We start from the raw sequence: 17,639 nt of genomic DNA, 5'->3' as shown, positions 1-17,639 counted from the left end.
TACTTTATACTGTTTTTGCCTGTTTTTGCCTGTATACGTGTTTTTTATTATTTCATTTTGTTGTAATTTTTTTTGTATATTAAATCTAAAAATGTAATAAGTTTGTTCCTTGCTGCTCTAAACATACCCACAAACCGTGGACAGGGTGAGAATAGATTGGTTGTGTTATCTTGTGTATGACAGAATGCAGGAAGAGTACCTATCAGGTGCTCAGGAAAGCTAGGTGGTGTGTGTGACTGAATGCAGGTGTCTTGCTGACCTCTCAAAACGGTGGGTGGTGGTGACGAAAAGCTTGGTGTGGGTGTGAGAACTGGCTGTGGACAAGTGAGTGTGGGAAGTGTAGTCCCCCTTTAAGGTAGTATCTGAGGCACCTGTGTCACCAATGAGTGGTGTTTGTGACAAATTGGTGGCAGCGGTAATTGTGTTATTGACACCAGACAATAACCAAACATTATCAGTACGTACAGTACTGATACTACCACTATAATAGTGCTCATCTCCTGGGTTCAAATCCCACCAAGGACAACATCTGCAAGGAATGTTCTCCACTTGTTTGCGTGGATTTCCTGTGGTTTCCTACCACACTCCAAAGACATACTAATAGGGAATTTAGATTGTGAGCACCAATGGGGACAGTGATGATGATATCTGTTAAGTGCTGCAGAATTAAAAGCTAGTAAAATAAACAAAATAAAAATAAACAAATGTTATAGACTAGATGTCTGTGTTCTAAATAATTCTACAAAACACACAGAGAAATCTGCAATTGCAGTATAATATATCCTAATAATAACAAATATTACTTAATAATATTCAACAATATTAGAAACGTATAGATCATATTAGCTATATTAATTAGTTTCTTTAGTGAAGCAACAGGCTGCCAATAGTATCGGTGTGGCGAGTACATGTCTCCAATTTGCCAATTTAAACAATCTAATTTTGGGGTTGTCTTACTGTATCCTCTGCAGTGCAAAAGTGGTAACTTTCATTTACACCAAAGCAGGAAAAAATAATTTACCATCTATATGCTTCCTAACTAGACAAGTTTACAACCGAAATTTTCTGAAATTGAAAGACACATTTTTCTGACTGTATATATTTATTTACTGTATATATAATATTTACTGTGTGCAACTTATGGAAAAAGTGCCCATGTTTCATAGGACATTTAAAGCATTACTGCAGTGGACTACTGGCCAGATCTTTATGCTGGAGGACAGATTATATTTATTTCAAATTATTTGAAATTAGAGATGAGCACATGAGTCAAAAATTCAAATTCCCGATTCTCGCAGATTTTCAAGGGAGATTTGATTTTCAGATAAGTTACTCCTTGCGAATTGAATGTCCTTTATTATGCTATAGGGCTTCTCCATACCCAAGAGAACAATAAATGTAAGAACAATGTAAAGAAACAAATGAGAAGAAATACTCGTACTAACCTCTATGGCCGTCTGCTCTTCTCCATCACCTGGTCCTCGACGCATCTCCTGATCGGTGCTGCGAGTGCCGAATTCATATCTCGTCATGCTACGTCAAGATTTCCAGCTCTAATGATGCTTGCCCGGTTCTGGGAAAGTGTGTGTGAGGTCATGACATCATGTCATGCACCGTGACCTTGTATGCCAAAATGCCGATTGCGTGTGTTCAGCGCTTGCGGCGCTGATAAGAAGATGTAGTGAGGAGCGGACGGGTGACAGTGAGAAGAGAAAGGGCTAGAGAGGTAAGCAGTAAAGTATACGTGATTTTTTAAATGTACACAGTATATATTTTTTAACCTTTTTAAGGCTCTTTACAGTTCAGCATTATTGTGGCCATATTACTGAATCTATGCAGAAGCAAATGACAAAGATTATAATATTTGAGTGCTGTTCAATTGCATTCAGAAACATTCATTTCTATTTAAAGTGTATTTAACCCCTTTCTGACCCAAGGCATACTAATACGTATCTGTGCCCTGGGCCTTATGGCCAGATACGTATTAGTATGCCCTGGCGATTTTCACCTGCACAGAGGCTGTTCAGGCACGATCGCCACCGGGTGTCAGCTGATTGTCACAGCTGACACCCGGTACTATGTGCAAGGAGCGGTGCCGCACCGCTCCCAGCACATTAACCCCTGAAATGCTGTGATTGAAGTCGATCGCAGCATTCCGGGATCAAGGGGAGGTAAGAGCTGCTTACTTACCTTCTCTCCGGGGTCCTGCACTGTTTCTGCCGGGTACCGGTGGTTGTCATGGTGACCCGATGTCGTCATGACGACATCCGTGTCATCAGGAGGCAGGAAGTTCCTTTGGTTATGCGCAGTGCTCGACCAAAGTAACTTCTGCATGCAGTGCTGACAGACTGTATATAGCATAGAGATGCTGCTGCATCTCTATGCCTTATAAGCTATCAGGCTGCAAAAAGTGAAAGTCCCATAGTGGGACATAGTGTACAAGTAAAAAAAAGTGCCAGAAAGTGAAAAAAAAAAAAAAAAAAATTCTAAAGTATAAAAAAAATATGATAATAATTCCCCCCCAAAAAAATATATACTGTACCCATAAATACATATTATTATGAAAAAAAACAATAAAAGTACACATATTTGGTACTGCCACGTCCGGAACAACCTGACCTATAAAAATGTCCCACTAATTAACCCCTTTAGTGAATACGGTAAAAAATAAAAATAAAAAATGAAGCAAAAAACTATGCTTTATCATCATACTGCCAAACAAAAATGAAATAAAATCGATCAGACGAATGTAAATAAAAATTATACCACTGAAAACGTCATCTTGTCCCGCAAAAAAACAAGCTGCCATACAGCTCTATCAGCTGAAAAATAAAAAAGTTATAGCTCTCAGAATAAAGCGATACAAAAAAATAATTTTTTCTATAAAATAGTTTTTAATGTGTAAAAGCGCCAAAACATAAAAAAACAATATAAGCGTGGTAACGCTGTAAACGTACTGACCCAAAGAATAAATCTGCCTTATAAATTTTACCACACGCAGAACGGCATAAAAAAAACAAAAAAACAATTCCTGAATTGTCGGTTTTTGTATATTCTTCCTCCCTAGAATCGGAATAGAAAGCGATCAAAAAATGTCACATGCCTGAAAATGGTACCAATGAAAACGTCAACTCATCCCGCAAAAAAACAAGCCATCAAATGACTCTGTCGGCCAAAATATGGAAAAATTATAGCTCTCAAAATATGGTGATGCAAAAACTAGTCTTTGCAAAAAAAAAGGTTTTTTTAGTGTGTGACAGCTGTCAATCATAAAAACACGATATGAATCTGTTATCGCTGTGATCGCACCGACCCGAAGAATAAAGTCATCTGATCACTTATACCACATGAGAAAAGGCGTATAAAATAAACTCTAGTGTTATAGGTGTGCTAGGGTTAGGGTTAAGGCTGTGCTACGGTTAGGGTTGGGCTGGGGTTAGGTTTGGACTAGGGTTAGGGTTGTACTAGGGTTAGGGTTGTACTAGGGTTAGGGTTGGGCTAGGGTTAGGGTTGGACTAGGGTTAGGGTTGGGCTAGGGTTGAGGTTGGGCTAGGGTTGGGATTTTTTCAAAAGTAAAGAAAAAAAATGATGATGATATGTAGAGATGAGCGTTGTTCTACTCGAACTGTTCGCCAATCTCAAATTCGAGCTGTTTTGGGCGGTGTTCGAGCCGTTCGGCGAACACAAACAATTTGAGAAAAATTTGGCTGTTCGAGGTTATGTTCGATAACTGTTCATGCACCAAAATCATAACTGGATTTTTTCTCAGTAATGATGAAAATTAATGTTAATACGCAGTTTGAGTGTACAGCGGGGTGGGGGGAGGGGCAGGGGATGGATCTCTGCAGGAACAATGAAGATCTCCATTTTTTTTTCTCTTTCCCGCATTTACAGTGGGGAGGTGCAATCTGTCAGCCTATCAGCAGCGCACACACGGAGCGAAGTGCTTTTTTTCACATAAGCAAGGGCATGTGTCATTGGCAGTGTATGTCACATGTCCTTGCCCTATAAGACCAAGCCATTTTCCCCGTCGCCACCATTTTCTCACTGCTGCAGCTGCGTGTTAGACGGCACCGCTGTTGCTGTGTGCGCTATACCTTGTTAATTTCAAGCCAATTTTCGCACAAATATACAGATAGCTTGGGAGTAGGGAATAGTTGTGATTGCAGTCCTTTTAAGGACTAGGTTACAGCATTTCCTACGACTTTTATCAGGCAGGTCTGTGCTCTTAAATAGATAGGTTGTGGGAGTAAAGACTAATTGTAATTGGAGTCCTTTTCAGGACTAGGTTACATCAGTTCCTATCAGTTTTTGCCAGGCAGGTCTGTGCCAGTGCTGTGCAAGTTTTTTTCACAGCATTTGGCTGAATCTAGCAAAGCTAATCCTTTTTGGCCTATTGCAGAGTGTGTTAGTCAGTGGAGTAGCCTATCTGTGTTGCAAGATATACCACCTGTGTATAGAATACCAATTTTTTTACTGCACCTAGTGAAGTAAAATCTTTTGGGCATAGCATCATTCTATTAGTCCATCTATACTGACCTCCATCAGGTTGCAAACTGAATCTAATTTTTTTCTGCATCTAGCTCTGAAAAAATATTTGGCCTTCTAGCAGTGTGTCGGACTTTCTCTATTAGTCCATCTATACTGACCTCCATCAGGTTGCAAATTCAAAATAATTTTTATCTGCATCTACAGTACCTCTGAAAAAATATTTGGGCTTCTAGCTGTGTGTGGGACTTGTTGTATTAGTCCATCTATACTGACCTCCATCAGGTTGCAAACTGAATATATTTTTTTCTGCATCTACCTCTGAAAAAATATTGGGCTTCTAGCTGTGTGTGGGACTTGTTGTATTAGTCCATCTATACTGACCTCCATCAGGTTGCAAACTGAATATATTTTTTTCTGCATCTACCTCTGAAAAAATATTGGGCTTCTAGCTGTGTGTGGGACTTGTTGTATTAGTCCATCTATACTGACCTCCATCAGGTTGCAAACTGAATATAATTTTTTTCTGCATCTAGCTCTGAAAAAATATTTGGCCTTCTAGTAGTGTGTCGGACTTTCTCTGTTAGTCCATCTATACTGACCTCCATCAGGTTGCAAATTAAAAATAATTTTTATCTGCATCTACAGTACCTCTGAAAAAATATTTGGCCTTCTAGCAGTGTGTCGGACTTTCTCTATTAGTCCATCTATACTGACCTCCATCAGGTTGCAAATTCAAAATAATTTTTATCTGCATCTACAGTACCTCTGAAAAAATATTTGGGCTTCTAGCTGTGTGTGGGACTTGTTGTATTAGTCCATCTATACTGACCTCCATCAGGTTGCAAACTGAATATAATTTTTTTCTGCATCTAGCTCTGAAAAAATATTTGGCCTTCTAGTAGTGTGTCGGACTTTCTCTATTAGTCCATCTATACTGACCTCCATCAGGTTGCAAATTAAAAATAATTTTTATCTGCATCTACAGTACCTCTGAAAAAATATTTGGCCTTCTAGCAGTGTGTCGGACTTTCTCTATTAGTCTATCTATACTGACCTCCATCAGGTTGCAAATTCAAAATAATTTTTATCTGCATCTACAGTACCTCTGAAAAAATATTTGGGCTTCTAGCTGTGTGTGGGACTTGTTGTATTAGTCCATCTATACTGACCTCCATCAGGTTGCAAACTGAATATATTTTTTTCTGCATCTACCTCTGAAAAAATATTGGGCTTCTAGCTGAGTGTGGGTCTTGTTCTATTAATCCATCTATACAGACCTCCATCAGGTTGCAAACTGAATATAATTTTTTTCTGCATCTAGCTCTGAAAAAATATTTGGCCTTCTAGTAGTGTGTGGGACTTTCTCTGTTAGTCCATCTATACTGACCTCCATCAGGTTGCAAACTGAATATATTTTTTTCTGCATCTACCTCTGAAAAAATATTGGGCTTCTAGCTGTGTGTGGGTCTTGTTCTATTAATCCATCTATACTGACCTCCATCAGGTTGCAAACTGAATATAATTTTTTTCTGCATCTAACTCTGAAAAAATATTTGGCCTTCTAGTAGTGTGTCGGACTTTCTCTATTAGTCCATCTATACTGACCTCCATCAGGTTGCAAATTAAAAATAATTTTTATCTGCATCTACAGTACCTCTGAAAAAATATTTGGCCTTCTAGCAGTGTGTCGGACTTTCTCTATTAGTCCATCTATACTGACCTCCATCAGGTTGCAAGTTCAAAATAATTTTTATCTGCATCTACAGTACCTCTGAAAAAATATTTGGGCTTCTAGCTGTGTGTGGGACTTGTTGTATTAGTCCATCTATACTGACCTCCATCAGGTTGCAAACTGAATATATTTTTTTCTGCATCTACCTCTGAAAAAATATTGGGCTTCTAGCTGTGTGTGGGTCTTGTTCTATTAATCCATCTATACAGACCTCCATCAGGTTGCAAACTGAATATAATTTTTTTCTGCATCTAGCTCTGAAAAAATATTTGGCCTTCTAGTAGTGTGTGGGACTTTCTCTGTTAGTCCATCTATACTGACCTCCATCAGGTTGCAAACTGAATATATTTTTTTCTGCATCTACCTCTGAAAAAATATTGGGCTTCTAGCTGTGTGTGGGTCTTGTTCTATTAATCCATCTATACTGACCTCCATCAGGTTGCAAACTGAATATAATTTTTTTCTACATCTAGCTCTGAAAAAATATTTGGCCTTCTAGTAGTGTGTCGGACTTTCTCTATTAGTCCATCTATACTGACCTCCATCAGGTTGCAAATTAAAAATAATTTTTATCTGCATCTACAGTACCTCTGAAAAAATATTTGGGCTTCTAGCTGTGTGTGGGACTTGTTGTATTAGTCCATCTATACTGACCTCCATCAGGTTGCAAACTGAATATATTTTTTTCTGCATCTACCTCTGAAAAAATATTGGGCTTCTAGCAGTGTGTGGGACTTGTTGTATTAGTCCATCTATACTGACCTCCATCAGGTTGCAAATTGAATATAAATTTTTTCTGCATCTAACCCAGCCAATAGTTTTGGCCTAATACCACAGTTTGGCCACTCAGCTCTGCTCGGTTACCATCCATTGTTTTTTTGTGCAAACAACTCCAGAGTTGTGAATTAGTTAACCACCAAAATGAGTGGAAAAGGCCTGCTGCTGGTGGAAAGGGGAATAGGCGTGTTGGGAAGGGGAAAAAAGGTTGTGTCCGTGGGGTAGGTGTTAAAGCAACAGTAACATCTGCAGAAGAAAGACCATCTTCCAGCCAAACTAAAATGTCTACTTCTTTTAGCGGACAATGTGATAAGATCCCTTTCTTACGGCCACGCCAATCGCTACAAATTCCAGATGAGGCACAAAAACAGCAGGTGCTTCAACAGATATCAAGTGCTCCTTTAAGTGGGCTCTCCTCCACATCAACTTCAACATCACAAATACTCCAGTCCTCAAAGGTGTCACCCAAATCGCACTTGCTTCCTCACAGCTCCCAAATCTCCAGCTGCCCGTCTGAGTATGAGGTAGAACAGCTGGTTGAGTCTGCAGAGCTGTTTACTCATACTATAGCCTGGGAATCAGAGGTCGACTCCAGCGCTTCTGTGAATCCAGACGAGGAAATGATCTGCACTGATGCCCAGAATCTTTATGAGTCGGATCCAGGACCAGACGCAGAAGGTTCTGACCATAATGTAGACCCTCATTCCCAAACTGTAACTCCTGTTGGTGGAGACAATGAGGAAGACGATGATAAGACTCAAATACCTGATTGGAGCGACAACTTTAGTTTTTTTTCAGGGCAGGAACAGGCTGGCTCTGAGGACGACGGGTGTGATAACACACAGGGTGATGATGATGAGGTTGGAGATCCCACTTACTGTCAACCCACAGTCAGCCAAGAGATGAGGTCAGCAGAGGAGGTGGAGGAAGATACTAGTGACGACGAGGTCAGGTTGCGCCTTCCTGGACAGAGACGTAGTACTGGAAGCACGTCAACAACTGCATCCTCAAACACAACTCTGCCTCTCACCACAAGTCGTGGTGGCTCTTCAGGTCGCATGGGTGCTAAGCCTTGCATAGCCTGGGCATTTTTTCAGATCGATAAAGATGACCCAACTCGTGTTATCTGTAACATTTGTCAGCAAAAGCTAAGTAGAGGCCAAAAAATACATAGTTTGAGTACTTCATGCATGAACCGGCACATGGACATGAAGCATAAGTTGCAGTGGGAAGCTCAGTGTGCTACAATGCGGCCTAGCCGGCCGGGCCAACCACCGTCTGCCATATCTTGTGCATCCGCGGCCTCTTCATCCTCTGTGACTGGGGGGACAGCAGTCACACCTGTTTTGGGGCGCAGACCTGCCACCTCTTTACCCGCAACAGCCAGCGTGATTGGCAGGTCATCATTTTCTTTGGAGGTGGTAACACCAGCTGGTGTTGAGCGCTGTCCGACATCGATAGCACCACCTTTGGATCAAGGCAACCTAACATTTCCGCCTGCATCTTCCTCACAGACCGGCAGTTTGCCGGGGACACCCTTATCAACCCCGTCTAAGCACAATAGCCAGCCCTCGGTCCCTCAGATGTGGACAAGTAAAAGACCATTTCCTCCTAGCCATGAGAAAGCTAAGAGGTTGAATTTCACCATCTGCAAGCTCTTGGCTACAGAAATGCTGCCTTTCCACCTGGTGGACACAGAAGATTTTCGAGACCTTATGTCCGTCGCAGTGCCCCAGTACCAGATGCCCAGTCGGCACTACTTCTCAAAGAAAGGTGTGCCTGCGCTCCACCAGCATGTCGCACACAACATCACCGCTTCTTTGAGAAACTCTGTGTGTGACAGGGTGCATTTCACCACAGACACTTGGACGAGTAGGCATGGACAGGGGCGTTACATGTCGCTGACTGGGCACTGGGTAACTATGGTGACAGCAGGACAAGGGGCTGCTGTCCAAGTCTTGCCGTCCCCACGAGTTGTGCGTCAATCCTCTTTATGTCAAAGTTCCTCCACTGCTTCTGCCTCCTCAACCTCCTCTCGGTCTTCCACCTGCACCCAAAGCCTGTCTGGTCATGCCACAAGCTTTCTAACTGCGCAGAAGGGATCCTGCACACCTCCTTACTATGCTGGCAGTAGGGCTCATCGTCATCAGGCGGTTTTTACTTTGAAATGTCTGGGAAATGTGAGTCACACAGCTGAGGAGTTGTGGTCAGCTCTGGAGAACCAATTTCATGAATGGTTGTCTCCACTGGACCTGAAACCAGGGAAGGCCGTGTGCGACAATGCTGCAAACCTGGGTGCGGCCCTTCGCCGGGGCAATGTCACACACGTGCCTTGTATGGCTCACGTGTTGAACCTGGTTGTCCAGCAATTTTTAGCCCACTATCCCAGACTAGATGGCCTTCTGCAGAGGGCACGGTCGCTGTGTGCTCACTTCCGCCGTTCGCATCCCGCAGCTCAGCGACTTACATCTCTACAGAAGTCGTTGGGCCTGCCACTTCACCGGCTAAAATGCGATGTGCCTACCCGGTGGAATTCAACTCTGCACATGTTGCAGCGACTGTGGCAGCACCGACAAGCCCTGGTGCAATACGTTCTGACGTATAGCCTGGGCCAACGAGATTCAGAGGTGGGGCAAATCACGCTGGAGGAGTGGTCTCAGATCAGGGACCTATGCACCCTTCTGCACAGTTTTGAAATGGCGACGAAGATGTTTAGTGCTGACGATGCCATTATCAGCATGACTATTCCAGTGATTTACATGCTGGAGCACATGTTAAACAGAATTCGGAGTCAGGTGGTGGCACAAGAGGAGGTGGAGGAAGTAGAGGAGGAGGAGTTGTATGCGGAAGGGCTAACATCTGCAAGGTCCAGACGGTCGGCAGCACCAAGGTGGCAGGCATGTGAGGGTGGGGGAGATGGTTTTACCAGGGCACATGGTAGCAGCCAAACTAGTGAGGAAGGTGCAGGAGCCCAGGAAGAAGTGGAGGACGAACTGATGGAAGACTCATCAGATGAGGGAGACCTTGATCACATTTCTGTTGTGCGAGGTTGGGGGGAGAGGACAGAGGAAGGAAGCATGATTGTTACCTCGCCACCAACACAACAGGGACTTGGTGCTCCTGGATGCGCAACACACATGAGTGCCTTCTTGCTGCACTACCTGCAACATGACCCTCGAATTGTGAGAATTAGAAATAATCCTGACTACTGGGTTGCCACACTGTTAGATCCCCGGTACAAAAGTAAATTTGCAGAAATTATTCCTGCCATAGAAAGGGATGCACGCATGCAGGAGTATCAGCAGAGACTGTTGCAGAATCTTACATGTGCTTTTCCACAAAATACCAGTGGTGCACGTAGTGAATCTCACAGTTCCAACTTGCCAACCGTGGGACCGTCAAGTGTTCAGCACTCAAATCGTAACAGAACCACAGTATCTGCTGGTAACATCAATTTTGCGGAATCATTTCACCACTTTTTTAGCCCATCCTTTGCAAGGCCACAGGAGACAAGAAGTCTGACACATAGTCAACACCTAGAGACGATGGTACAGGAGTATCTCCAAGTAAACATTGAAGCCACGACTGGGTCACTGGACCCTTGCTCTTTTTGGGCTTCCAATCTGGATAAATGGCCGGAGCTAGCCACTTACGCCTTGGAGATCTTGTCATGCCCCGCAGCCAGCGTTCTGTCTGAACGTGTGTTCAGCGCTGCTGGTGGTGTGCTGACAGATAAGCGCACGCGGCTCTCCACTGATAATGTAGACAGACTCATGTTCATAAAGATGAACAAATCATGGATCCGAAACGACTTTTCTACCCCTGTGTCATCCTGGGGAGAGTAAAAGCTTGATGATTGGTTAAAATCACCCTACCAACCGTTTTAAGCTTTCAAATTACTAATCATGTTTATCTGTATCTTGACTGGAAAATAATTTGGGCTTTGTAGCAGTGTGCAGCACTGATCCTATTAGGCCATCTATAATAAGCTCCACCAGATTTAAAATTAAAAATAATTTTTAGCTGCATCTAGCCCGGAAAATAATTTTGGGGCTCCGAGATGCGCAAGACACATAAGTTGCTTCTTGCTGCACTACCTGCAGCATGACCCTCATATTGTCAGAATTCGAAGTAATCATGACTACTGGGTTGCCACATTCTTAGATCCCCCAAACTTTTCGATCAACCTTTTCATTTTAATAAAGACCAAAAAAATGGTCATTTTTGAAATTATAAGCATTAGCAGGTTGTTAGAAACTGAAATCAAACAGTTTTCAACTCAAAACTTTATTGTAGGTGATGTTACATTTTCACATAGGACCCCTTGTTCGAAAGGAGCTTCTGAACTCTCTCGTCCATTGAATTTGTCAGGTTTTGGATGGTTTCTGCTTCAATTGTTTTGCATGAGGACAGAATACCCTCCCAGAGCTGTTGCTTCGATGTGAACTGCCTCCCGCCATCATAGACACTCCTTTTAATGATGCTCCAAAGGTTCTGAATGGGGTAGAGGTCAGGGGAGCATGGGGGTCACACCATAAGTTTGTCCCCTTTTATGCCCATATCAGCCAGAGATGCAGATGTTTTATGTGCAGCATGAGATGGTGCATTATCATGCAGAAAAATGATCTTGCTGTGAAATACACGGTTCTTCTTCTTGAACCATGGCAGGAAGTGCTGTTTGAGAAAATCCACATACATTATGGAGTTCATCTTTAGCGCCTTCAGGGATCCTAAAGGGGCCGACAATCTCTCTCCCCATGATTCCAGCCCAAAACATTACTCCACCTCCTCCTTGTTGGCGCTGTAGCTGTGTTTGCGTGGGGTGTCCATCAACCAGCCATCCTCCACTCCATCCATCTGGACCATCGAGCGCTGCACGGCACTCATCCGTGAACAAAACAGTTTTGAAATCAGTCTTCATGTAATGTTTGGCCCACTGGAGCCGTTTCTGCTTGTGTGAAGTGGATAGAGGAGGTCGACAGGATGGCGTATGCACAGCTGCAAACCTCTGAAGGACCCTGCATCTTGTTGTTCGGGGGACGTTGGAGGCACCAGCAGCTTCAAAAACTTGTCTGCTGCTATGACAAGGCTTTCTTGCCGCTGCTCTTTTAACCTGACGTAATTGCCTGTAGGAAAGAGTCCTCAATTTGCCCTTATCAGCACGCACACGTGTGTACTGTGAATCAGCTACATACTTCTTGATTGCCAAGACACTTCATCCTGATCATCGCACAATGTTGATTGTAGTCATGCCTTGACCTAAACACTCCACAATTTGTTGCTTCTCAGCAGCCGACACATCCTTTTTCTTTCCCATTTTGGCAGAAAATGTAGGCTGCTTAATAATGTGAGAGAGCCTTCTTAAGTAGTCTTGCCTTTCATTGGACACACCTGCCAAACTAATTAGCACAGGTGTCTGCAATTGCTTACAGTGATATAAAGAGCCCTGACACACATCACCATCAATGAGTTTAACTGACAAACAAACAAATTCTTCCCTTATCACTCCTAAACACTTTTTGCATAATAATTTGGAACGCAGTGTACATGTGCTTTTCCACAAAACACCAGTGGTTCACGTAGTGAATCTTACAGTTCTAATTTGCCAACCGTGGTCTGTATGGAATTGTTCAATAAAGGGCCCAAAATTAAGATAACATAGATGGGAGAGGTCTCTATGAATAGGAATTCCTAAGTATTTGATACCCTGTGAGGGCCAGGCAAAGGGAAAGTTGGACTGGATGGAATCCTATATGGATTTGGGGAGGGAGACATCGAGGGCCTCAGACTTCGCTGCATTGATTTTAAAATTTTACCATGTAACAAAGTGATCTATTTCAGCCATAACAGCAGGGATGGATATATGTGATTGAGTGATATATACTAGGACATCATCAGCAAATAGAGAGCACTTGTACTCGGTGCCTCCCACCTCAATCCACCTAATATTGGGGTTATGGCGAATTGATGAGAGCAGGTGCTCCGTCACTAGGATGTATAAGAGAGGGGACAGAGGACATCCCTGCCTTGTCCCATTGGTGATTGTGAAAGGTGATGAAAATGTTCTGACGCACCCCCTGGGCCTTGGGACACCCGGAGCCGGACCCTTTTTGGTGGATGCTGGTGGTTGTAGTCTTCGTGGCGGCGACCTGGTTCCGTGGCTCAGGGCGGTCAAACCAGTGGCGGAACTATTTATGTGGTTTTGATGTTTAAGTGTCCGACTATGCCACCCGTGGATTGCGGTCAGAGTGAACCGCCGCTACAGGGCAGACCGCTGAGGCTGGTGTTGTGGGTGCAGCAGAGCGTAGCATAACTCCCCACGGGAGGAGTATAGCCTCAGGGCAGTGTATGCGGAGGATGGGGGTGATGGTGCAGGGCAGCAGCAGTAAAGACACGGAGTCAGTGATGCAGTCCAGGGCCTTTACTCACAGTTCTTATTATCCAGACCACGTCTGCAGGTAACGGCTGCCCACGTCGTACTGTGCTCACCAGGTGAGGGGCTCAGACAACTCCCAGATAACTTTGGAGCACTTCACAGGACCCCCTTTGTGTGTCCTTTGTCTGGCCTTTCTTACCAACACTTCTGTCCGGCTGCCTCGGGCCTCCTCTTGGTAAACTTGGCGCCAGTTTCCCTGACCCTATGTGGTGCCTTCCTAGCGGGTGTAGCGAGGGGCTGCGCCACATAAAATGTCAGAGCCTCCGGTTTCTAGCTGAGGGTCGTTTCCTGCCTCCACTAGTTCGGGGACCGGTCTCCCCCTTTGGCCTGACCCCTCCACGCAGGTGGATTCGGGCGTGCGGTGGCGACTCGCCCGTCCGCACCCCTGGGATCCCTTCATTCCTCGTTCCTGGAGCCTTCTCCGCTCCTCTTCCTTCCTTCTCCCTCTTCCAGGCCTGGGCCTCTGTTACTAGGCCCGCCTCCGGAGCAGAGCTCATGCAGAGCCCCTGCTCCCTGCCACTTCTGCTCAAACTTCTCTGCACTGAACTAAGATGGTGCCCACCTTTTATACTCCCTTCTCAATGCACCCAGGAACTGCTTCCTCCCTGCTCCTGCACTACAGGGTTCCCCTTCCTCAGTGTTCCCTCCCCCCACTCCAGCCAGGGACAGGGACTGTCGTGCCCATCTCAGGGGCATATTGGTCGCCCTGCCCCACGGCAATGTGGTGTAATGCATGCAGGTGTCGGGTCCTGATCCACACTCCATCCTTACCTGAGAGTGAGATATCACACCTCTGGGTGAGGTGCAATACGTCTGTAGCAACCGAGCCCTCAGGGTGCTACAGTTCCATTTATCTTCAGCCTAGGTGACGTATTGCGATACAGGGCCGTGATTTTGGCTATAAAAGGGTCCCCTAGACCCCTACCCCAAGCTTTTTAAGAGAATCATATATGGCGTGCCAGGAGACTCTATGGAATGCTTTCTCAGCATCCAACGAGAGTATCTAATTACAAATTTTTAACTGCATCTAGCCCAGGAAATACTTTGTGCCTAGTAGCAGTGTCTGCTAGTCAGCGGATTATCCCGGCTGTTAAGCAAGCTACACCACCTGTAGTTTAGACACTTAATTTTTTCAAAGGAAATGCTTCGGGACCATGGGATACTTAGTGAAGAACATCAGGAGGCACCCCAAGGCATAGGGGCTGGGACTGGCAGTAGGATGCCTTGCGGTGGACAGCCGAGCTCGATCCTTATAAAAGCTTTTTAACTGCAGCAGCTTTAGTGGACGCTACTGGAGCTGGAATTACCGCGGCTGTTGGCATGAGACTTGCCCTCCAATAGATCCTTGTAAATGGATTTAAAGTGTATTCATTCAAATTAGAGAGACAATTTAAATTAAAAAGCTTAGAGCTGCCTCCACCACAGGGGGGCTCGCTCGACCCACCAGCGGACAGGCACCAGTATTGGGAGAGGGGGGCTGGCCGTCAGGGTTCACCGCGGCTCTGGCACAAACCCGGCGACACGGAGGTGGCACGGGCAGGAGCGGACTGGCCGTGTCGGCTTCTCACTTTTTGGATTTTAGAAGGGCATGACATGCCTATATCTGTGTCTCCCCCTCCTTTTACTCCTCCACCTCTTTTATTTTCGCATGACTATATGTACTTGTCACTTTTCCATGTGTTAGTTATGTCTTCTGAGCAGTTTGTCAGCTTTTGGACACCTTTGAAGGTGTTTTCTATGTGTTTCTATGTGTTTTTGTTTGCCTGCCATTGGTTTTAACGGTGTTCGAAGGTGTTCGACGAACAGTTCGGCGAACACACGGGTGTTCGACGAACCGAACCGAACTCGAACACTACGGGGTGGCTCAACACTAATGATATGGCGACTAGTGTTGAGTGTAAGTGCTCTCTATATGAGTTTGCATCGGGTGCTCGGGTAGAGTTTCGCGGGTGCTTGAGTGACATGTTCGAGTCTACGCCGCATATGTTTTGCAGCTGTTATACAGCCAAAAAAAACTCATGGGGATTGCCCGCCATGTACGAGCGATCCCCCTAATTATTCAAGCAAATTTTACAAAATTTTCAAAAGGTCAAATGGCGCTCCTTCCCTTCCGAACAGTGTGTTTTCCCAACATATGGGGTATCGGCGTACTCAGGAGAAATTACACAGAAGTTTTTGGGGTCCATTTTCTCCTCTTACCCTTGTGAAAGTAAAAAAATTGGGAATAAAGGATAATTTTTGTGGAAAAAGTTAGTTTTTATTTTCATGGCTCTTCTCTATAAACTTCCGTGAAGCACCTGGGGGATAAGGGTACTCACCACACATCTAGATAAGTTCCCTGAGGGGTCTAGTTTCCAAAATGGTATCACTTATGGGGGGTTTCCACTGTTTAGGCACATCAGGGGCTCCCCAAACGCGACAAGGTGTCCGCTATTTATTCAAGCAAATTCAAGCAAATTTTACATTCAAAAAGTCAAATCGCGCTCCTTCCCTTCCGAACTCTGCCGTGCTCCCAAACAGTGGTTTTCTCCCACATATGGGGTATCGGCTTACTCAGGAGAAATTTCACAACAAGTAGCATGGTGCAATTTCTCCTGTTACCCTTATGAAAATGCAAAATTGGGGGCTGAAAAACATTTTTGTGGAAAAAATGTGAAAATGTTATTTTTATGGCTCAATTTTATAAACTTCTGCGAAGCACCTAGGGATTCAAGGTGTTCCCCACACATCTAGATAAGTTCCCTGAGTGTTATAGTTTCCAAAATGGTATCACTTATGGGGGGTTTCCACTGTTTAGGCACATCAGGGGCCCCCCAAATGCGACATGGCGTCCGCTATTTATTCAAGCAAATTTTACATTCAAAAAGTCAAATCGCGCTCTTACCTTCTGAACTCTGCCGTGCTCCCAATCAGTGGTTTTCTCCCACATATGGGGTATCAGCTTACTCAGGAGAAATTGCACAACAAGTAGCATGGTGCAATTTCTCCTGTTACCCTTATGAAAATGCAAAATTGGTGGCTGAAAAACATTTTTGTGGGAAAATGTGAAAATGTTATTTTTATGGCTCAATGTTATAAACTTCTGTGAAGCACCTAGGTGTTCCCCACACATCTAGATAAGTTCCCTAAGGAGTCTAGTTTCCAAAATGGTTTCACTTGTGGGGGATTTTTACTGTTTAGGCACATTAGGGGCTCCCCAAATGTGACATGGTGTCCGCTAATTATTGAAACAAATTTTACATTCAAAAAGTCAAATGGCGCTCCTTCCCTTCCAAGCCCCGCCATGTGCCCAAACAGTGTTTTTTCCCCACATATGGGGTATCTTCATGCTTAGGAGAAATTGCACAATCAATTTTGGGGTCCATTTTTTCCTGTTACCATTTCAAAAATAAAAAAATTTGGGTCTAAAATAACATTTTTGTGAAAAGAAGTTAAATGTTCATTGTTTTCTTCCACATTCCAAAAATTCCTGTGAAGCACCTGAAGGGTTAATAAACTTCTTGAATGTGGTTTTGAGCACCTTGAGGGGTGCAGTTTTTAGAATGATGTCACTTTTGGGTATTTTCTGTTATAAAGGCACCTCAAAGTCACTTCAAATATGATGTGGTCCCTAAAAAATGGTTTTGCAAATTTTGTTGGAAAAATGAGAAATCCCTGGTCAACTCTTAACCATTATAACTTCCTAACAAAAAAAATGTTGGTTCCAAAATTGTGCTGATGTAAAATATACTTGTGGGAAATGTTATTTATTAACTATTTTGTGTGACATATCTCTCTGATTTAAGGGCATGAAAATTCAAATTTTGAAAATTGTGAAATTTTAAAATTTTTTGCCAAATTTCCATTTTTTCACAAATAAATGCAAGTGATATCAAAGAAATGTTACCACTATCATGAAGTACAATATGTCATCAAAAAACAATCTCCAAATCAGTGGGATCCGTTGAAGCGTTCCAAAGTTATTACCTCATAAACTGACAGTGGTCAGAAATGTAAAAATTGGCCTGGTCATTAATGTGCAAACCACCTTGGGAGGTAAAGGGGTTAAAGAAGTTGTCCACTACTTTCACATTGATGCCTTATCCACAGGATAGGGCATCAGTGTATGATCATCCGGGGTGCCGCATATGGCACCCCCGCCGATCAATTGAATGGGAGGTGGATGTGCAGTAACAAGCGCCGGCCACTACAACTTGACAACCA

The 17,639-nt window shown here is 43.9% G+C and overlaps 1 protein-coding gene across 4 annotated transcripts in view; it reads left to right on the top strand.

Annotated features, from left to right (window-relative positions):
• Positions 1-17,639, top strand: part of LOC141172391 (serine/threonine-protein kinase SBK2-like) — a 440,216-nt gene that overhangs the window by 141,011 nt on the left and 281,566 nt on the right. The gene's annotated exons all lie outside the window — the stretch shown is intronic.

This window comes from Phyllobates terribilis, unplaced genomic scaffold (assembly GCF_046119375.1).
Source record: "Phyllobates terribilis strain yellow unplaced genomic scaffold, ASM4611937v1 Scaffold_12__6_contigs__length_324123572, whole genome shotgun sequence".
Lineage (NCBI taxonomy): Eukaryota > Metazoa > Chordata > Amphibia > Anura > Dendrobatidae > Phyllobates > Phyllobates terribilis.
Note: the sequence above shows the minus strand (reverse complement) of the source record. Positions and strands in the feature narration are given on the sequence as shown.